Source organism: Cherax quadricarinatus, chromosome 77, assembly GCF_038502225.1.
Source record: "Cherax quadricarinatus isolate ZL_2023a chromosome 77, ASM3850222v1, whole genome shotgun sequence".
Lineage (NCBI taxonomy): Eukaryota > Metazoa > Arthropoda > Malacostraca > Decapoda > Parastacidae > Cherax > Cherax quadricarinatus.
The window spans coordinates 8,605,972-8,619,705 of record NC_091368.1 but is presented as its reverse complement, the minus strand read 5'-3'; the positions used below and the strand labels follow the sequence as shown (position 1 = coordinate 8,619,705).

The 13,734-nt window shown below is 42.5% G+C and overlaps 1 protein-coding gene across 1 annotated transcript in view; it reads right to left on the bottom strand.

Moving 5' to 3' along the window:
• Window positions 1–10,651, bottom strand: part of LOC128702037 (nephrin-like) — a 406,265-nt gene extending 395,614 nt beyond the window's left edge. Inside the window, exon 1 of the mRNA XM_070101415.1 lies at window positions 10,503–10,651. The gene's annotated coding sequence lies outside the window, so the exon portion shown is untranslated. The remainder of the gene's footprint in view (window positions 1–10,502) is intronic.
• Window positions 10,652–13,734: the final 3,083 nt, after the last annotated feature.

The following is a 13,734-nucleotide window of genomic DNA, read 5'->3' as shown; positions in this document are numbered from 1 at the left end:
ACAGTGTGTGTGGTGACAGTGTGTGTGGTGACAGTGTGTGGTGACAGTGTGTGTGGTGACAGTGTGTGTGGTGACAGTGTGTGTGGTGACTGTGTGTGGTGACAGTGTGTGTGGTGACAGTGTGTGTGGTGACAGTGTGTGTGGTGACAGTGTGTGTGGTGACAGTGTGTGTGGTGACAGTGTGTGTGGTGACAGTGTGTGGTGACAGTGTGTGTAGTGGAGACAGTGTGTGTAGTGGAGACAGTGTGTGTAGTGGAGACAGTGTGTGTAGTGGAGACAGTGTGTGTAGTGGAGACAGTGTGTGTAGTGGAGACAGTGTGTGTAGTGGAGACAGTGTGTGTAGTGGTGACAGTGTGTGTGGTGACAGTGTGTGTGGTGACAGTGTGTGTGATGACTGTGTGTTGACAGTGTGTGTGTTGACAGTGTGTGTGGTGACAGTGTGTGTGGTGACAGTGTGTGTGGTGACAGTGTGTGTGATGACTGTGTGTTGACAGTGTGTGTGGTGACAACATATATAATGACTGGGCAAATATTAAGGCCTACATTATCAAATACGCCTATTTATTTACTTATATGTCAAATTCCTTTAAAACCCACTTGCGATATTGACTTAAATAGCAACTCTCTTGCCGAATAATGCAAACAAAAATTTGTGTATGCAATAATCTCACAAAAAAAAACATTCTGAACCTAACCACAATAATATATTTCATTCTCTTTGTTTATTACTCAAATTATTGCACAATTATCCAAAATATATTTAGTTGAATTAGGCTAAATTAAATTGCACTTTTTATAATTAGGTTAAGTTTTCTAATGTTCTTTTGGTACAAAATTATTAACTTTTACAGGAAATCTCCTGAAAAGAGACGTGGTATTAGCAGCAGTACAAGAACATTTCCCTGGTCTCTTCCCTTTTGTTTCAGCTGGGTATAGCAAGGAATCAATGCTTCTCTTTGGAGAGCATGAAATCACATCATCGGAGGGTGTCCAACAAGGAGATCCTCTTGCACCATTTCTCTTCTGTATTGCAGTTAGGGAAATCACAGTCAGACTGACCAGCGAGCTAAACATCTGGTTCCTAGATGATGGCACACTAGCAGGTACAAAGGAGTCCCTCCTACATGACCTTACACAGGTAATGACACGGGGACAGGAAATGGGTCTCATCCTGAATCCATCCAAATGTGAAATCATCTCAGTCAGTCAACAAGTGATAAATGCAGTGAGATCAAAACTACCAGGAGCAGCAGTCATTGCCCCCACAAATAGTGTCTTGCTAGGAGCACCTCTGGGAAGCAATGCCATTGACACAATTCTCAGGAAGAAATTGGAAGAGTTAAGGAGAATGGAACAACGAATAGGCAATCTGGACACCCACGATGCCTTGTACCTTCTCACAAAGTGCTTGAGTCTGCCCAGGTTGACATATTTCCTAAGATGTGCACCTTCATATGATAACCCTATACTGCACGAATATGACAGTATTCTGAGGCAGATTTTTACGAAAGTACTTAACCTTACTCTAGAAGACGGGCAGTGGAACCAAGCTACACTTCCAGTCAGACTAGGAGGCATTGGTGTCCGCAAGTCATCACAGATTGCGTTACCTGCTTTTCTGTCCTCGTGTATTGCATCCAGAGAGCTTGTAGCAGCGATTCTCCCTGAACATCTTAGGGACAAGATTGGAGCCCAGGACCAAAAATTCATTGACGGAGCAATGATCTGGGATAATCTAACGGGCTCAGAAACCAGACCTGCTCCCCCCAACAACTACAAACAATCGCACTGGGATGGTCCAATAGTGGAAAATATAGCCTCAACGATGCTTCAGAGTGTGTCAGGGAAGGATAGAGCCCGCCTCCTGGCAGTGAGAGCCCCTCATGCTGGGGACTTTCTGTTGGCTGTTCCCAACTCCAGCCTTGGCACACGCCTCGACCCACAGACCATCCGCATCGGTGTTGCCCTTCGACTTGCCGCCCCTATTCTCGCCGAACACAGGTGTATTTGTGGCAGTGAAGCAGCAGACCGATTCGGGTACCATGGTCTTGTGTGCCGTAAATCCGAGGGAAAGATTGCAAGACATGAGGAGGTTAATAACATTATCAAGAGGAGCCTCACAACAGCTGGATGCCCAGCAGTAAGGGAGCCACCCCAACTATGCAGATCTGATGGCAGCCAGAAGCGTCCAGATGGTATCACCCTTCAAGCCTGGACAGATGGGAAGCAGGTGGTGTGGGACTATACATGTGCATCTACCTTGGCTGATACCTATCTCCAATACACCAGGGAGGAAGGAGGGGCAGCTGCCAGCTTTAGGGAGTCCCAAAAGTCTAGAAAATATGGAGAACTTGCCCATCATTATATGTTTGTTCCCATAGGCTCAGAGACCCTTGGCTCATGGGGAAAGAGTGCATCTAATTTCCTTAAGGAGTTGGGAAAAAGACTCATCAGGGTAACTAGGGATCCCAGGGCAGCTAGTTTTCTGTTCCAGCGGCTCAGTGCGGCTGTTCAAAGGGGTAATGCATGCTAATAAAATATTCCTATTGGTAAAAAAAAAAAATAGTTCAAAAGATGGGGTGGTAGGGGAAGTGGAATATTCAAATGGCTTCAGGAAGAAATCCAAATATTCTTCCTTGAAGCCTTTTTATCCACTTCTCCGAGGCTATGGGTCCCACAATTTACACCAGAGGTGGACCCCATCCTATAAAAAAAAAAAAAAAAAATATATATACATGTATATATATATATATATATATATATATATATATATATATATATATATATATATATATATATATATATATATACACAACACTAGCTGACATTTATGGTATTAATCGATCTCTTAAAAGACATTCACTTTGAGTTCTTTTTTTCTTTAAATTGCGACTGTAGTTTTAAACAGCAGGTACTATGAAAGCCTTTTACTTGCTCTTTAGTTCTGAAAAAAAAAATTAATGCCATTTAGAAATGATTGCACGAAAAAAAAGGTTTATGAATGAGTTCAGTAGTAAACTCTGTTGTGAGGATCGTTTATGTATTGAGATTTGCTTTTTGGGGGAATGCGATTGAATGCGATTTAATGCGATTGAATGCGATTGAATGCGATTGAATGCGATTTAATGCGATTGAATGCGATTGAATGCGATTTAATGTGATTGAAACCGATTGAATGCTATTGAAACCGATTGAAACCGAATGAATACGAGTGAATGCGATTGAAACCGATTGAATGTAATTTGAGAATGTAACTAAATGCGATTTAAGCCTGCGATTGAATGTGATTTGGGAATGCTATTGAATGTGACTTGGGAATGTGATTCAATGCGATTTAGGAATGTAACTGAAAAAAGTTCTTTGTAGAATTGAATTCCCCGTGAGGAAGCCTCCTAATATAAGCCTACCTGCTTTTACATTCTTGGGAGGATTCATTTTTTCAACTTAGATTTGTGGGAGCTGGGATAATTTTTCCCTGGGTTAAGTTTGGTTACCTCATACTATTCGTTTGTCTCAGGTTAGAGCTCTAGCTCCCGGACCCAGGTTTGATGCTTCGTTTAACGCGAGTGACTTACTGCCTTCTTGTACACCACTCGTGTGTGTGTGTGTGTGTGTGTGTGTGGGTGTGGGCGTGTGTGTGTGTGTGTGTGTGTGTGTGTGGGCGTGTGTGTGTGTGTGTGTAGCATCATAAGTACCTGTACACTAGCTGTCAATCATTCCCACAGTAGCAGTTAGTCACTGACACAGCTGTCAGTTCTTAAGACACCTGCTGTCCCTGTTCACCTAGCAGTAAGCAGGTACCTGAATGATAGTCACCTTACACATGCTATCCCTGTTCACCTAGCAGTAAGTAGGTACCTGGGTGCTAGCCAACTGGTGTGGGTCGCATCCAGGGGGAACAAAATTAACCTAAGTTGCGGGAAATGCTCTACATAACCAGGGGCTTTCTACATAATATGTCATTGATATCAGCTATGGTCTGTATAAGCTGTATCGTGTATTAGTAGAAATATAAATTACTATTATTATTATTATTATTATTATGATTATTATTATTATTATTTTATTATTATTCTATTATCACGCTGGCCGATTCCCACCAAGGCAGGGTGGCCCGAAAAAGAAAAACTTTCACCATCATTCACTCCATCACTATCTTGCCAGAAGGGTGCTTTACACTACAGTTTTTAAACTGCAACATTAACACCCTAACATTAACGACCCTCCGTCTGCCATTCGCTAGATAGGTACACTACCTACGTATGTACCCAGTTATAAGGTACTGTACAACCTCAAAGGGCCACGCAGCCACTAAATACATTCACACATTCCGGATTTACCAGCGGATTTTCATCTTCACATTAAATCTGACGCCTCTCAGTCACTTGCCAGAGGCGGATTTCATTCTTTTATTAAAACAAAACGTGTATTATACACGCACACAGTGAAAAATTGAACTCCAGTGAAGCAGTGTAAAAACAAATCCGAATTAAATCATCCGTTCACCAGAGTTGGATATTCTGGATTATTTTCCTGGATATGTCGGGAAAGTTCTGGAGAAAAGTGAAACTGACTACTGTTTAAGTGGTAATATTTCTATTATTAATGGGAAATATTCCAGGTATTTCAGAAAGTATATCTTGAAAGACTGCGAGGATATATGTAACAAGAGAGGTGTGTCTCTCTCAGTGTATATACTGAGTGTGTGTGTGTGTGTGTGTGCGTGTGTGCGTGTGTGTGTGCGTGTGTACGTGTCAGCATATTTACATTGACCGTGTTATCTCTTAGTGAATATGCTTCAAGAGGTGTGTGCGTGTGTGTGTGTCTCAGTGTAAATACTTGAGAGTTGTTAACTATCAGTGTACATACAGCGAGAGGTATGTATATCTCAGTGTATCGAGAGAATGTCTCAGTACATATACTTCGAGAAATATGCATCATTTAGTACATATACTTCGAGAGGAGTGCACCTTTCAGCATATATACACTGAGAGGTATATATCTCTATGAATATGTATGACTAGTGTTTGGTATCTCTCATTGTATATACAACGAGAGGCGTATATAAACTACGAGATACGTAGTGTATAATCACTATTTTGGCCTCAGAAGTATCCTTGACTAGTGGTTTACAGGTGTCACATTAGGCCCTAAGTATCGCTGGCATTAAGCTTATATGTGTGCACTGTTACTGCCTTTGTTTGAACCAACGAACACAAAGGAGCTATCATCATTGCACCCTGGTGACTGCTGTCAGTATTTGTTTGTATATTTATTTCCTGTTATTCTGAAATATTGACAGCTGGGATATTTCAGGCACAGAGATAAATATATATTGTGGATGTAGAATTGTTTAATTAAGTAGTTTAACACATTTATTGCTGTGATGTTGTCAGTGTTTGTGTGGTAGCAAGAACACGTCTAGTGTCTGTGGGCACGAACTAGACACGTTCGCTCAGTGTCTCTGGGCACGTACTACACACGTTCACTCTTCGTATCTGTGGACATGTACTAAACACGTTCACTTTTCGTATCTTTACACACGTACTACATCGGTTCACTCTCCGTATGCTTGTCTATACAGGAAAATGAACTGGCCAACACATTACAACGTTTTATGATATCATTGTTTTCCACGCATTTATTGGCTGTTTTTGCTGTGATTTTCCGTGACTTTGCTCCAGACAGGTCCTCCAAGACTCTGTCAGAAGCAACCCTTCTCCAGGGAAGCTATTGTTTATGGCGCGCCCGTGTGTATGCGTGTGTGTGTGTGTGTGTGTGTGTGTGTGTGTGTGTGTGTGTGTGTGTGTGTGTGTGTGTGTGTGTGTGTGTGTGTGTGTAAAATCACCTAGTTGTACTCACCTAGTTGAGGTTGCAGGGGCCGAGTTCTAGCCCCTGGCCCCGCCTCTTCACTGGTCGCTACTAGGTCACTCTCCCTGAACCGTGAGCTTTATCATACCTCTGCTTAAAGCTTATGTATGGATCCTGCCTCTACTACATCGCTTCCCAATCTATTCCACTTCCTGACTACTGTGTGGCTGAAGAAATACTTCCTAACATTCTTGTGATTCATCTGTGTCTTCAACTTCCAACTGTGTCCCCTTGTTGCTGTGTCCCATCTCTGAAACATCCTGTCTTTGTCCACCTTGTCAATTCCTCGCAGTATTTTATATGTCGTTATCATATCCACCCTATCTCTCCTGTCCTCCAGTGTCGTTAGGTCGATTTTCCTTAACCTCTCCTCATAGGACATACCCCTTAGCTCCGGGACTAGTCTTGTTGCGAACCTTTGCATTTCCTCTTAGTCTGTTTACGTGCTTGGGTAGGTGTGGGTTTCAAACAGGTGCCACATACTCCGATATAGACCTGACATACACGGTGTACAGGGTCCTGAACGATTTCTTACTGAGAAGTCGGAATGCTGTTCTTAGGTTGCTAGGCGCCCGTATGCTGCAGCAGTTATTTGGTTGATGTGCGCCTCAGGAGATGTTCCCGACTTTATACTCACCCCAAGATCCTTTTCCTTGAGTGAGGTTTGTAGTCTCTGGCCCCCTAGACTGTACTCCGTCTGCGGACTTCTTTGCCCTACCTCAATCTTCATGAATTTGCACTTAGTGGGGTTGAACTCCAGGAGGCAGTCGCTTTACCAGGCCTGTAGCCTGTCCAGATCTCTGTAGATCTGTCTGGTCCTCGTCCGATTGAATCCTTCTCATCAACTTCACATCATCTGTGGTGTGTGTGTGTGTGTGTGTGTGTGTGTGTGTGTGTGTGTGTGTGTGTGAGTGTGTATGTGTGTGTGTGTTTGTGTGTCTATACAATATGTAAGTTATGAGTGTACATATAAATTTACCTGTAAGTTCCTCTTCCATTTTTCTCTGATGGTCTTACCTGAGACTCACTCGGTGTCTGTGCCACCCACACCAGGTAATCCCACCGTCTAGCCAAGATCGACTGTAGTTGTCTTCTGTACACATACACACAGTGCGTACACACCAGCCTATTTCATATACCTTTGCTGGAATTTTGTAGATAGGTCTCGTATAAGCCTTCTATATACGTATATGATTTTTCATATACTGTTAACCTATTGATGCCAAGTTTTTCCCCAATAAAGTCTTCAATATTTCCTCGTTCCGAGGGTATTTATTCTGCTATTTACCATTACCATAACTGGATTAATTATATTCTACCCTAGATGATGTTCACCTAGCAGTAAGTAGGTACCTGGGTGTTATTCATATTACACCTGTTGTCCATGTTCACCTAGCAGTAAGTAGGTACCTGGGTGTCATTCACCTTACACCTGCTGCCCATGTTCACCTAGCAGTAAGTAGGAAACTAGGTGTTAGAAGACTGGTGTGTGTAGCATCCTGGTGGATGGTAACATACCTTAGAGCTGATCGTTTAAATGAACTGAGTTAGGATAACAGCTCTTGGCCTGTAAAACTGATCTCAATAAAAAAAAGGAAATAAAAATTCTATATTAATTATGAAGAACTGTACAAGTACTGAGGTTTTTATTTTTTTCTCCAGTAGGTCAAAAACCGCTAAATATCAACTGAAATATTGCCTCTGTTTATACACTTTAATTACTGCTGTTGTGCACTTGGTTCAGTCTCCCAGTAAAGTACAACTGTTTCTGACGTTGTTTAATAATGGTACAGGTGTTTCATCTGTTTATGAATGGTATACAATACCGACAAGCTGAAGACTTAGACACATGTGCAACATCTGGGTAACTTTATCTGTAGACATTTCGCCCTCCAAATGCTGCACAGGTGACTAATTCTTCTATATTTCACTTGTTTGTGTACAGGAGTTACTGGAGCTTACCTGGAGTTTACCTAGAGAGAGTTCCGGGGGTCAACCCGCGGCCCGGTCTGTGACCAGGCCTGGTAACAGATCTGGAAGAGGAGTTACAGTGTGACAGGTGATGTGCAGCCTTAGTGACCATCGTGTAGTCGACAGCCTTCAAACCAATCCGATTAACTAAGGTTAATCATACAACACTTCAAAGTGGAAACTTTAAATGCCAATTATGACGGAAGAACTCACAATAAAACGCGTGATTTGCAAATATATAAAAAATACAACAGTGAAAATAGGAAACAAGACACAAGCGCTTTCATGTAACTTAACATATCTTCAGAGAAATGACAACAGACATTTTTTAACTATGGTATTTTTACATCACCAATGATATTTATTTTTAAATGGGTAGAGCCAAACAAGCCAGGGAAAATTTCGTCCAGGTGACCAAACGCTCCACTGAGCGAAACATCGTGTGACTAACTAAAATATAGAGGAAGAAACAACGTATGTTTTGCTTTAAACTTAAGTGTATCTTAAAGAGTGAGCACTCTGCTCACAACCCCAGCGCACCAAGTTCGATTCCCGGGAGACATACCAGCAAGTTTTCTTACAATAGATGTTCCTGTTTACCTAGCAGTCACTAGGTACCTGTGTGTTAGTCGACTGTTGTGGGTTGCATCCTGATGGGCTGGTAGATTAACTTAGATATATCTAAGGTTTGAGGTAAGTTGAGGCTCGTCAACCAGCTACTTAATATATTATATATTATTGATTTCCAGAATGCCAAGGAGATGAACAAGACACATGAGCAACACCTAAGTTTCTTTATTGTGGCGATGTTTCGCCCGCCAGTGGCTTATCTATCCATTACTGAGAATAATACTGCAGACGGTGCAAGACGTGAAGCGGCAGTTTGAGTTCACCAGTCCCTCAGCCTTGATGAATCTGAGACAGTGGAAGGCATGAAGCAAGAGTATGAGGGGATCAGTCCCCCATGTCTTTTATTCATCTACGTGTAGGATTAGTAAACCATTAAATATATAATACTTGTCTGACACAGGTACATCTTAGGATTTTGATACAGGAAATTCTATAATTCTACGCCTACAACTCTACGCCTTCCTGTCCTCTGTCATAACCTACTTCCAGTAATGGACCACGCCCACCTGTGAGGCCGTTATCACCTTTCCTACTTTCACCCCAAAAGTTTCCTTGAAAAGGCGTTTACTTTAGATTCATCAAGACTTTTGGATGGATCGCCTCTTTTCCAGGCTGAGGGACTGATCCCCTTAAACTAACTCACCACGTCGTCCACAGTGTATTCCAGATTTATCAAGGCTGAGAGACTGATCCCTTAAACTAGCTCACCGTGTTGTCCACAGTCTCTTCCAGATTTATCAAGGCTGAAGGACAGATCTCCTTAAACTAGCTCACCACATCGTCCACAGTCTCCAAACAGTTCATCAAGACTGAGGGACTGATCACCTCAAACTACTTCGTCACGTCTACCACAGTCTCCAAAATATTTATCAAGACTGAAGGAATGATCACCTCAAACCACGTCTTCCACAGTCTCCAGTATTATTCTCAGTATTGGACTGATAAAGCCACTGGTGGGCGAAAAGTCCCCACAATGAGGATACCTAGGTGTTGCACATGTGTCTATTCATGTTAGTTACATAGCAACATCACTAGCAGCAGCTTCAACATCAATGTACCTCATGTATCGTCCACGTTACCTTGTAACAACAGTGGTAGCACTTGTACCGTCACTCTGTGGCTTATCTGCCGCAATTGTTACATAGAAATCACAGCAGCAACTGTGCCATCATTCTGTGGCTTATGTACCGTCTATGTTACACAGCAACAAAGGAGCATATGTATTATCATTACGTGGCTTATGTACCGTCTGTTACATAGCAACTACGGCAGCTACTGTACCATGAATCTGTAACTCATGTACTGTGTATGTTACATAGAACAAGAGCAGAAACTGTGCCATTATTCTGTGACTTATATACTGTTTCTGTTACATAGCAATAACAGTAACTGCTGTAACACTGTTATGTGGTTCATGTACCATCTAAGTTACACAGTAACAACAATGACACCTGTTGTTCCTGTGTAACACAGACATGTTGCTATGCAACATATACCGTCTATCTTACACAGCAACGAGAACAGAAACTGTACCGATATTCTGTGACCTGTGTACCGTTTCTGTTACACAGTAACAATAGCTGCTGTACTTTTATTCTGTGCCTCATATACTGTTGTTGCTGTGTAACGGATGTGTTGCGTAACGTGAACACGTTGCTGTGTAACATAGTCTATGATACACAGCAACAAGAACTGTACCATCGTTCTGTGGTTCAAGTACCGTCTATGTTACACCACTAGCAGAAGTTCCGTCAGTATCAAGTTGACGGTAAGACAGCATGTGTTTCTGAATATGATTGACAGATGCAAACATTATATACGTTTTGTAACAACATTTCGCCCTGTAGAGCTCTCACAAACGTAATAAAGCTCTGCACAGTGAGAAATATTTGTTCCTTATACGTGTCTCTCATGAATGAGAATCTCCCTCAAAAGAAATCCGTCTTAAACCAATGTCAGAGACAGTGGATAGATTGCATTCAACAACCGTCTCTCTGTAACGTATTTTATGAAGCGAATATGACACTTACGAGCTTCGGTAGTATAGGTTAATATCCAATGGCAGGTGGAGGCGTAGTGGTCAATATTCATGGGATTTATATAAAAGGGTTGTAAAAACTCTACGGTCACTACACTTCACGTTTCACTATGAGTCAGGAAGGCAAGACTTGCTAGGATCCGCGCGCGGCCACTGCTCAGCCAGGACTGACTCGAGGTGCGGGACACTAGTACAAGGAGCTCCCTGCTGTGTGTGTGTGTGTGTGTGTGTGTGTGTGTGTGTGTGTGTGTGTGTGTGTGTGTGTGTGTGTGTGTGTGTGTGTGTGAACTCTATTAATTCCTCTCAGTATTTTGTACGTCATAATCATGTAACCTCTAGTCCTTCTGTTCTCTAATCTCGATAGGTTTAGCTCCTCTACTCTCTTCGTAGTTCATACCCCTCAGCTCCGGGACTAAGCTGGTTGCAAATCTTGGCACTTTTCCCAGCTTCTTTACAAGCTTCATGAGATGTGGGTCCCATATTGGTGATACATTCTCTAACATGAACCTGACAGACCGTGTATAGGGTCGTGAATGCCTCCTTGTTATTCAGTTGATGCGTGTCTCAGGTGAGATGCTCGGAACTATGCTCACCCTTACGTCCTTCTCTTTCGACGAGGTTTCCAGCCATTATTCCCCTAGCCTGTACAGTGTTCTGGTCGCCTTGATACTTCTACGTTTTTCGTAACTTTTAATCCTACAGCTTGTCCGGTTCGATTAGCAGTGTTTCCTGGCGTACTTATACTTCTATTGCCCTCATTAATTTCACATCATCTGCGAATAGTGACACCTGTCTGCTTGATTTCCTGTCATGCTCTTGATCCAGTGTAGTGTTTTCCCTGTTTTACCTGCCTGCTCCTCTAGCGTTTGTCCCCGCTTCTTGTGAGGTACTGTATCGAACTTTTTCTTATAGTCCTATAAAAATATACAGTCCACCATCTCTCTCTCCTGCCTAACTTTCGTTACCTTATCGCAGAACTCCAGCAGATTTGTGAGGCAAGATTTACCGTCTTTAAAGCCGTGCTTGTTGTTTTTTTTTATGATTCCACGTCTTTCCAGTTGCTCCTCTACTCTTCTGATAATCTTCTCCATAACCTTATACACTATGTATGTTAGTGATATTGATCTGTAATTCAGTGCCACCTGTCTGTCCCCTTTATTAAACACTAGGGCAACTTCTATTTTCCAGTCCTCTGGCAGCTGCCCTTTTCCAGTCGACTTGATAAACATAGTTGCTAGTAGTTCACACAGGTCCTCTGCTCCCTCAGAACAAATGGAGAGATGTCTGGTGCCATTGGCTTCGAGGTATCTGGCCAACTCAGAAGTTTTCTCACATCACTTCCTATTTTGTGTATTGTATCCAGTACTCATTTGTGCACGCTTCCTCTTTGACTCCCTGAGAGTGTTCCTGATTCCATTGAGAATACCTTCAGCTCTTCACATACTGGTCATTCCTAGTGAGCTCCTTCCTTCTTCAGCCTTATAACTTCATCCTTCACTGTTGTCTTCCTTCTGATGTGGCTGTACTTCAACCTTGGCTCAAATTTGTCCTTTGATTGCTGTGTCATTTTCAAATTGTCCTCCAGGCATATACATTTCTGGCTCTCCTGCTTGCCTCTCTATTCTTTGGTATTCTCTTTCTCCATTGTGTCTTCCATACTCTTGCTCTTTCAATTTTGTTACCCTACGCGTCTGGGTGAATCATGGGCTCAATTTATTCAGTTCCTTTTTCTGCTTCTGGATATGAAGTTCTCTGTCTTCCGGCTCTTTCCAGCTACATACTCCATCCTTTCATTCTCTGTCATACTCATCTAGCTCTTTCCCACTGCACTCATCTTGGAAATTACTTTATACCATCATTCTCTTCTCATGTAAAGTCAGGTTTGTCACTTGCTTCATATTCTCTGTTTCTCTCTATCTTCACTTCCACAAGATATTCGAACCTGAGTCACTTAGAGTGAATACAAGGTCCAGCCTCGCTGGTTCGTCACTTTCTCCCTAGTTGTGTCCCCGTCGTGTTGAACCACCACCACCACCACTACCAAAAGCGGAGCTCTCCGTGTTTCCATTCGACAGTGTGGATCCAGACTCTCCCTGTCTATTTCCTTATGATTAAAGTTTGGCACTGACCATGTGGGATCTTCTAGTTACCTCTGCTATTGTGACAACCATTGACATGATGCTGTCATTATAATCCGGTCTAGGTCTCCTGCTGTTTAGTGGAGGGTTGTACAACACTGTGGTCACGATATGTGTATGTGTGTTTGTGTGACGTGTACACACGTCAGGTGTGAGTGTGTACCACACCGTGTCGAGGTGCACACAATGCCATAAACTTGTACCAACTTAATTATACCACATATCAGCGGCGCTCCACTCCCTACAGGAGACCTCGGCATCAATGTCTCCTTCGACACTTGGAGAACCAGGGAGAGATAAAGACGAAATATACAACAATAGGAGATAAGGGAAAAATGTAGAAATAAGGAAACGAAGATAATTCATAAAGTGAAAAGAATTTTTTATCCTACGTGAAAAATAAGAATAAAAGAAAGAGAGATGATACAAAGAAAGAAATATAGAAGACAGAGAAAAGAACTTAGGATATATTAGATATTTTTTGATCAATTTCTTATTATTTTTGCTATTGCTATAATAACATTATTATTATTATTATTATTACTATTATTATTATTATTATTATTATTATTATTATTATTAAAACCATAGAAAAGCACACAACCCGTACATCAAACAGTGCATGGGAAATGTAACTTAATCGCTGACTTGATGCCAGGGGAGGGTAACTCCAGTTCTATGGATCAAAAGCCTTCATAGTCTCAACTGATTAAGTTCCAAAGGCTCAGACGTTAGACACAATGATGTCAACGATATCATCAAAAGCCCAGTGTCCAGCCCAGTGTCCAGCCCAGTGTCCAGCCCAGTGTCCAGCCCAGCGTCCAGCCTAGTGTCCAGCCTAGTGTCCAGCCCAGTGTCCAGCCCAGCGTCCAGCCCAGTGTTCAGCCTAGTGTCCAGCCTAGTGTCCAGCCCAGTGTCCAGCCCAGTGTCCAGCCTAGTGTCCAGCCCAGTGTCCAGCCCAGTGTCCAGCCTAGTGTCCAGCCCAGTGTCCAGCCCAGTGTCCAGCCTAGTGTCCAGCCCAGTGTCCAGCCTAGTGTCCAGCCCAGTGTCCAGCCCAGTGTCCAGTCTAGTGTCCAGCCTAGTGTC